Source organism: Chenopodium album, chromosome 8 (genome assembly GCF_948465745.1).
Source record: "Chenopodium album chromosome 8, dcCheAlbu1.1, whole genome shotgun sequence".
NCBI lineage: Eukaryota > Viridiplantae > Streptophyta > Magnoliopsida > Caryophyllales > Amaranthaceae > Chenopodium > Chenopodium album.
The window spans coordinates 43,461,200-43,470,640 of NC_137841.1; the positions used below are offsets into that span (position 1 = coordinate 43,461,200).

The following is a 9,441-nucleotide window of genomic DNA, read 5'->3' on the forward strand; positions in this document are numbered from 1 at the left end:
CCACCATTGTTGTAGTTATCAAAACTACCTTGTTGGTGAGAATTCCTATTCCTAAAATTCCTTAGAGCATCAAATCTTTATCCATTGTTATTATTTGAAAAAAAATTCACTTGCTCACAATCATTGTTTTCAACATCATCACAATTCTCAAAAGCATTTGGACAATTAGAAGAATCATGGTCGTAAGACCCACAAACATCACAAAAGACACAACCACTTGGCATATTACTCGAAGTTGAAGGAGGAGTAGAGTTAGAAGGTGTACCTCTCCCTTTTATGTGGGAGGGAAGACTTGGTGCAACCGAAGAGGCACTCTATCTTGGCTTTAATCAATGTCATCTCCTTTCCCAAGTTTGAGATTTGGGAAGACAATTTATTGATTGCGTTAAGATGATCAACCGAATAACCCGTTGAGCCACTCTTGCTTATGGACTCTCTCTCTCCCTCTTGCCAATCCATGTAGTGACGAACTACATTCTCAATTATATCTACAACCTCTTCTTCGGTCTTGTTCATAATCAGGCCTCAGGCTCCGGCATCAAGACACGACTTTCCTTGGGGGCTCAATCCTCCATAGAAAATTTGTATGATTTGATAAGTTGGAATTCCATGATGAGGACATTCACGTTGATACTCCTTGTATCTTTCCCAAGCCTTATACAAACTCTCACTAGGCTATTGCTTGAAACTTTGGATTAGAGTTCTTGCCTCCGCGGTCTTCTTTTGAAGATAGAAGCAAGAAAGAAACTCTTCAGTAACCTTTTCCCAAGTTCTCAAGGAATTAAGTTTCACTTCCTTGTCCAACAATTCCAAAGCTCTTCCGATTAGAGAAAACGGAAATAGTTTGAGCCTTATGAACTCTTGAGAAATCCCATTGACCTTGATGGTATTACAATACTTCTCGAACTCTTTAAGATGGTTTAGTGGGCTTTATGCTTGGCACCACTAAATTGCCTTCATTTAATCATTGTTATCATTTTCGGCCTTATCTCAAAGTCATTGGCGGGAGTTGTTGGTGGAGCTATACCACTCTCAAACCTAAAAGCGCCGGGAGTTCCCAACTTCTTCAAAGCAACTCTTGGATTAGCTCCCATGCTTACTCGATCCTCCTCTTCTCTTTCTTGGTGAATTTCCTCTCTTGGAGAGCTTGGACTCAAAGAAAAATTAGCAACCCTTATCCTTGTTATTGTTCTCTCAATTTTTGGATCAAATGGCACTAAAGTCCTTCCTCTTATCCTACGCATACAAAAAAACTCAAAGCAAATATCAATAGCACGGCTACAAATGTAGCCTAAAGAGAAAAATCTTTTTGTATTTTAGAAATTAAGTGAAATAGACTCAACAACAATAGCAAACAACTACACCATACCCCAACAACGCGCCATTTTTTATCAAGGGTGGAGACTAGTTCGTTGAAAACTAATCTACCCTCGGTCAAAACAAAATTTGTAATCTCTCAACACATCCTTATGCCTAGCATAGGAGTAAGTCGAGGGTCGAACCACTAGGAATGGGAGATGAGTGCAAATGCTAAATCTAAGCTATCTCAAAGTAATGAAGTAAGGTGTGCAAATTCCAAAACAATCAAACACTCAAGAAGAAATCAAATAATATCAAGCACTAGGGTTAGGATCCACATATACTCGGAATGGATATAGCTAATTGGGATTGGAGATTACTAAGTCGAGTGTTACGAGGGAAAATTAATTAAGCAATCAAGAGAGTATGGTAGGCTTATCTCCTAGAGGTTAATCTAGCATCAACTATGAGAGACTCTAACTACGAACCTTGAAAACCTACTCAATCGACAAAAGCAAGCCACAAATCAATTTTCCGTATCAATGTGAGCTTACAATGCATTCTAGTGTAACAATCAAAGTTAGCTACTCTTCAATTAATCACACTCATGCACTTAATCAATCAACCAATATAATCACAACATCAACTCTATCAATTTCCCCCAATTTGCATCAATCCATTACTCATATATGCTTCACCATTTCCCTAGCAAGAGAACTACTCACAATCCATAGAAATCAAGATCAAAACTAAGCTAAACAATAATTTCATCATCATCATATCAATAAAACTAATTCAATCACAAATTCAATTCAAACTTGAACAATCAACAAAATAATTAAAATCATAATCTAAAGATTGCATTAAAGTAAAGAAATCCTTACAAACTTGCTTCAATTGTTTTGTGCGATTGTTCATTCAATCTAGAATCATCAATCTTCAATCATCAACCAATAACTTCTCTCTCTACAATCTAAAGTTTCTCTCTCTATAAAATGATCTAAATTTCTATTATAATTCTCAAAAATCTATTATAATCCCCTCCTTCTAAAAATAGAATGAAAATCTATATATAGTAAAACTAACAAAGACAAATTAGTTAGATTGTCCCCAAATAAACCCGTACAGGCGCGGCCAACTATAAGTGAGAGCGAGACCGCACAAATCTAGGAATGGAACAGAGACCTAGACAGGTGCGCCCGTGCCCGAGAGAGGCGCGACCTCGCCATAGTTACGCGCGCCCGCGCCTGGGAACAAGGCATCCCTCTTCACCATCATGTCGATGCTCCTCGTGCGTTCCACTCAATGCTCTTGATAAACACGGGACCTTACAGTTTCAAAACCCCAAGTTTGTGGGTTCAACACGAGAAATCATGCCCCCACGACTTGAAAGCACGACCTAAAGTCTTTAGGAACTTGCACTTCTCCATTCTCGAGCTTCAAATTGAGAACATTAGGCATCCTAATCAATGCCAAACTTGGGAAGAGGCCTCGGGAATCTTTAGATAACGACCTTAGCCTGAAAAATGAAAGAAAACAAGCAAATAAAAGAGAAAATAACAAAATAAACCAAGAAATGCATAAAGATAGAAATTCAACTAAGAAAATGCAAAGTAAAGAAATAAAGAGTAAAATTAGGGAAAAGATAAGGGAAAGAGCTATAGAATAGCATGAAATCCACCATAAAGAGAATTAAATGAGTGCCATAAATGACACTCATCACTGTACATCGTGACACGGAGCCACGTGCCACGCCACGGTGGATATACCGCGTCGCGAAGTCCTTTGACGTGTCACGGTACACATAACGTGACATGGGATTTTTATGCGTACTCTCTGCTTACAATTTTCAAGAGTTTTATCACTTTAGGGAAAAACTGCACACCGCGACACTTTAATCTTTATCGTGTCACGACACCCATTGCCGTGTCGTGGCAGGCACTGACCGTGTCACTATGCCTTAAATTAGGATTTTTTTTAATATCTTTTGTAGGATTTCATATGATCCCCTACTCATTTCCTCTATAAATACCCCCTCCTTTCTACAGTTCGGGGCACAAAATCATTCTCTATTCCTCTCTTCTACACCAAAAATCAACATGTTCTCTCTCTCTCTCTCTCTCTCTCTCTCTCTCTCTCTCTCTCTCTCTCTCTCTCACTCTCACATATTCTAAGCCTTAAACCTATATTCCTAACTAAATCATTCCTCCTTTAAGCACTCCAAGGAGTCTATACTTGACCTGGGGTTCCGTCCTTTAACCAAGGCATGAAAGATACAAATAACTGAGCGTTTGGACCAAATCAACTCTACTTGTATTTGATTTAATTTCCATTTGATTTATATATTTATTGAATTTACTAACCGGTTATTCATGATGTAGCAATTCAAAGAAATACAGAAAGTGAGTAATTATTTCACTTAATTACTCTTATTATTAATATTGCTAGAATCATGATTAAGTTTATAATTATTTAACTACTGATATTATTATTAAATTGCTTTCAATATTAATGTTGACTTCTATTGTTATTATTGATGACCATATTGCATGTTAAAGGGAATATGTAATTGAAAATCACGCCTAATAAGATAATTTGGACAACCGGTTTAGGTTACTTTTTAATCTTGTTATTAAATCAAGTGATACTAATATTTTAGAATTATATGTTGCATTAATATTCAACCAATTTAGCATAATAATAGTTTGGAGTGAATTGAATATTTGTTTGCATGCCTTTGAGATCGCAGGAATCACTTTTCACTATAAGAATCTAGTAGATGCCACTACGGGCGAATGTGACTCCATGACTCACTTTGTACCATCATCTCCGATCTTCCTTTAGTGGTTCCGAACCATATAGAGTTAGTAATCTCGTGGATTATGAATGGGGTGTAAACACTAGTAGAAAAAGGCTCATTTGCGTCGCCATATTTGCGTCACTCATTCTAAAGAACGAAGCAAATGTGTATTTTTACCCTCCTTTAAAGTTATTTGCGTCGCTTGTTATTAAAGAAGCGACGCAAAAAACAAGTGTATGTTAGCTTTCTATCATTTGCGTCGCTCCTATTTATTGAAGCGACGCAAATAATAAACTTATTTGCATCACTCATTTACTGACAAGCGACGCAAATAAGGCAGTGAATAAATTGCGTCACTCCTTTAATAAATGAGCGACGCAAATAACAAATTTTCAGCATTTCAGATTTTGTTATTTGCGTCGCATTTTTATTATAAAGTGACGCAAATAACTCTGTTGCACTTTAGGTTATTCTTTTTGACCTTAGCTTTTCACACCTACCTTTCACTAATTCACTAAACATAAAGAAAAAAACAGAGTTGCAACAAATTCAACATCCAAAATCGACCCTTCAATCCAAAAAATTCGCCCAAAAAACACCCACAAATTCGCCCAAAAAACTGCAATTCCCCAGCAAATTCAACATCCAAAATCGCAATCAAGTTCAACACCCATAATCGGCAGCAAATCCGAGCAATTTCGAGCAAAAATTTAGACCAAAAACCCTAATTAATTCGAATCCTTAAACCCCAGAAAAATTGATTATTTTCGACCAAAAATCCCCCATTTCGAGCAAAAAATGTACTCAATTCCATACGAATTCGAACCCTAGAAACCCCAAAAAATTCAATTAAAAATCCTGCTGAAAAAATTCGAGCAATAACTGAAATTTTCGAGTGGAAAAATCGCTGAATTTTTGCCCCCAAAAACCCGAGGAAGTTCAAGCAAATTACAGCAATGTTGAATTTTTGAATTTTCGAGTGGAAAAATCGCTTAATTTCGCCCCCAAAAATCGATTTCGGCTCGACATTGTTGAATTTTTGAAATCAAGTTCACCTATGGTAAGATTGCTTCTATTTATGTTCAATCTTTTGATGGTAGATAGAATGTAGCATTTAACTTGAACAATGACTTAGTTTAATTTCAAGTTCAGTGTTAGTTCACTAATTAGAAATTATATGGCAGATTTAATTGAATTTTTATAATTTTAGTCATAATAATAATTATAATACACATAATAATAATTAAGAATACAATTACTAGGTCATCTGATAATGGAATACACATAATAATTCTTGGCTAATTGCATTGAAAATTGGAAATGTATGTACTTAAATTGACTGATAAATTGCCCAAGAGAACTTTCTTGGAATAATTATGGATGGGTGTACCCAGAATTCCGCTTTCGCCGTCTTTACATATGGTAGGATAATTTAATTACTATAACTCCGTTACTGCAATTTGAGCATATAGCCTGTTAAACATCCAAACAAGTGAAATAATTTTCAGTTACAAAATTCAATTTACAGAATACTAGAAATAATCATGCATGTAGATGTTGCATGTGATAGTAGTGTAGGAAAATTAATCAAAACTTGGTTGTTAATTATGGGTTTAATTATTTTAACTGGTGGGTATTTGAAGGGGCAGAGTTTTATATACTACCAAGTATGCCACAAATTTCAGTTTCAGAACTGATGCTTGTGAAAAGTGTGCTATGTTGGGTTGATAAAACAGTGGCTCTAAGCGTGGACAAATGGTTAGCTTTATATTTTCTCCATTACTTTATAAAAGACTAGGAACTATAAAGTGAAAAGAGGAAAAGGCGTTGGGAACGTGATATTGGAGTATCATCATCCATTTTAGTCCATCTAATTATTAGGAATCTTAAAAGATAAGCTGGTTGGATTTGCAAGTTGCAAGCACACGAAACACAGGAATCTTAATGACTGAATTTTTATAATTCCAGTCATTGAATTTTCATTGAGGCTCATCTCAATTCTGCTGGTTTAATATATTCACCTGCATGTTTTCAGCTAGTACATTTAGTCTGTAGATTTTTACAGTTGCTGTTTTGCAATATACTAATGGTTGCTTGTTTGCATCTTTGAACATTCATTGTTTTTTCTTTAATTTCATGGGTCATGTGACATCTATATGATTCTTTGAATGTCTTATTAAAATTATTTTTTATCATTTAATTTTTTTGTAGGCATCATCATAATGGGCGATGGGAAGCACGAATTGGGCGCGTTTATGAGAACAAGTACCTCTACTTAGGCACTTTCAGTAATGTCCTGAACTCTATTTCTCTCGTGCTCGCTCTTGTTCTATGAGATTTAGGATCACGAGCACACACACAAATACGTGGTCAGACAAAGTGATTATCATAATCACAGGGACAAAGATACTTAATATTTGGACTGACCCTTTTGGTTTGGTCACTTTATGTGATCATCATATATAGTATATGTTGTATGTATTCCTGTCCACTATAAACAATAAGATATAAAGGAAAGGAGGTGAGTACGGTACCAGTAGATCTGCCATTAATTAAAAAATTGCTCCTACGGACTCACATGGCGTCACGTGAGTCAAATATTGTTAATATTGTGGTCCATTCTTTGCAATATTAACTTATTTGTTCTGGTTGGTATAATGATTGTGAATTGTATGAGATTTTTAATTGTGATATAATTGATTGGAATTGCAATAATACTTGCATCATTGGCTTAGATACCCGTTCAGGGCTTACTCATTAGGAGTAAGTCTTGAATAGTCCCCGGTTTGGGACTGTTCTTGAATGTTCTATCTCATTTAGGTGATAACTACTTGAATTTTTTTGGGTCTAAGAAGATCATGGCTCACTATTTCCCGATTTGGGACTGTTCTTCAAATGTGTAGTGCTTTTCGAAGTTTTAAGGCATTAAGTGGACAATCTAGGGGAAGTAAATTGACATGGCATTTGGGACAGGTTACCTTAATTTCTTACCCTAACTTTTAGTTTCTTAATAATTGAAGTATAGCAATTTAATTCAACTTACAAATATATTACATGTAGTGTCCTTAACAATTGGGTGGACGTGAGTGTGGCTACTACGTCATGCGTTATATGTACGAAATACTTGAACATCACCATAGCAGTGAAGATCTTATTCAGGTATGAGTTGTCAAATATTTAATTTTTGTTTGATAAATACAATTTGATGTTAGCTACAATCTTGAATTAAAACTTTCCTCTTGTATATTTGTTGTGTTGATAGGATTTTTCAAGAACTACACCGTACACCGAGGAGGAGATAAATGAGATCCGAGATATTTGGGCAGAGTATTTTATATGTAATGTTGAACTTTAGATTTACCACTTAGCGCATGTTTGACTGTTGTTTTGGATTATAGGCTTGAAATGAAATAATTTGGTTAATTGGTGTTGGGATGATGAGTATAATGTCTATGATATTGAGATGTAAATTATTGGACAGGTTGTTAATATAATGCCGTCATTCCCAATTTTATGGGTAGACCAAATTACAAAGGAGACTCTGCCGAAATTTACATTTGCATTATTCAATAATATTGCATTTTAATTTCAATTATATTAGCGTTAGCATATTACTTTATACCTAGGAAAACAGGTACTACAAACATATACAAGGCAATTATTATATTATAATTAAAAAAAAAATTCACCTCATTTGCGTCACTCATTAAACAAACAAGTGACGCAAATACAGCAGTTTTGTATTGTCTACTCAGTCATTTGCGTCACTCCTATATAAACAAGTGACGCAAATAACAAAAAATAAGTTAATTGGAAGAGTCATTTGCGTCGCTTGTTTATAAAGGAGCGACACAAATAACAAAAAAAGTTTATCTGAAGAGTTATTTGTGTCGCTTGTTTATAAAGGAGCGACGCAAATGACTAAAAATAAGTTTATCAGAAAAGTCATTTGCGTCGCTCTTTTATAAAGGAGTGACGCAAATAACAAAAAATAAGTTAATCAGAAAAGTCATTTGCGTCGCTCCTTTATACAAGAGTGACGCAAATGACAAAAAATAAGTTTATCAGAAAAGTCATTTGCGTCGCTTATTTATAAAGGAGCGACGCAAATGACAAAAAATAAGTTTATCAAAAAAAGTCATTTGCGTCGCTCCTTTATAAAGGAGCGACGCAAATGACTCTTATTTGCGTCGCGCCTAGGAGTGACGCAAATGACTCAAAAGTCATTTGCGTCGCGAGCAGTTGCGTCGCTCATAGAAGCGACGCAAATACACTATAAATGAGCGACGCAAATAAGCCTTTTTCTACTAGTGAAACTTCACGGGCTAATCGTTGTTGCCTATCGTTGTCCCTTTATCGTGGTTGCCTTTTATGATCCGTGAACTATTTACAAGTTCCTAAAAACTTATTAGAATCGTACACGTCAATTCCAACTTCGTATGAGAGCCAAGCATATGCACACATGCTTAACATAGGCGCACTTCATACGACGCCTAAAATACGCTTCTGCACATTTATAAAATTATAGAAAAGTGTATCGTTTACAATCGCCACTAAAACCCAAAAATCGATACGAAATGACTTTTTTACACTAGATTTTAAAATTATTGATGAGCGTCATTTATGTCGATCAAAAGAATAAGATTTAGGTCCTTTTTCTATATTTTCTTTCTTTATCTTCCTATAATTTTCTTAGTTATATTTGGTTTTCCATTTTAAAGCTCATTTTGGGTTTCGATTAGTTTTTATGAGGTTTTTTTTATTTATTTTATATTTTAGTTCTTAATTCGTAGTTTTTGTTTAGTTTTTTTTCCGCCCTTACCTATATTTGTATTTTGTAGGTAAATATTCCAAGTTCAAGTTGCCACGTTCTAATCGATTTTGGTGATGAACAAGCAAATTTGCACATTTGGGGGCTGCGTTGCTCGTCAGCATCACACAAGATTGATGCTCGAGAGCACAGACGAGCCGCACCGCAACAACCTCTAACTCCCTTCTCGCACACTTCCCATTCTCCCCTGTGTTGTAAATAAGGAAGAAGTCTAGAACAAATAGTATTAATTTATTAAGCAATATCGAAAAGATGATCTTACAAACAAAGAACAAAACCGGTGTGTCGTGATGTAAATCACTGACTTGAATGCAAAATTCCGGCGCAACCACGATGCTTAATTGTATTTGCTTGTACGTTCCCTAAGGTTAACACACCACTTCCACACAAAGACACTTTTAGGTGGAAGGTTGGAGTTAAGTATCTTATGCCCAAAAAGAGAGATGTGTTTAAGTTATTGTGTTTTGTATATATTTCTTGTATGTGAAAAAATCATAAAAGCATCCTCCTA

General features: G+C 35.4%; 1 non-coding gene across 1 annotated transcript; it reads left to right on the forward strand.

Moving 5' to 3' along the window:
- Positions 1-604: 604 nt before the first annotated feature.
- LOC145557022 (small nucleolar RNA R71) lies at positions 605-710 on the forward strand. The gene has a single exon (XR_014092105.1). It is a non-coding gene; the product is annotated as a small nucleolar RNA R71 (small nucleolar RNA).
- Positions 711-9,441: the final 8,731 nt, after the last annotated feature.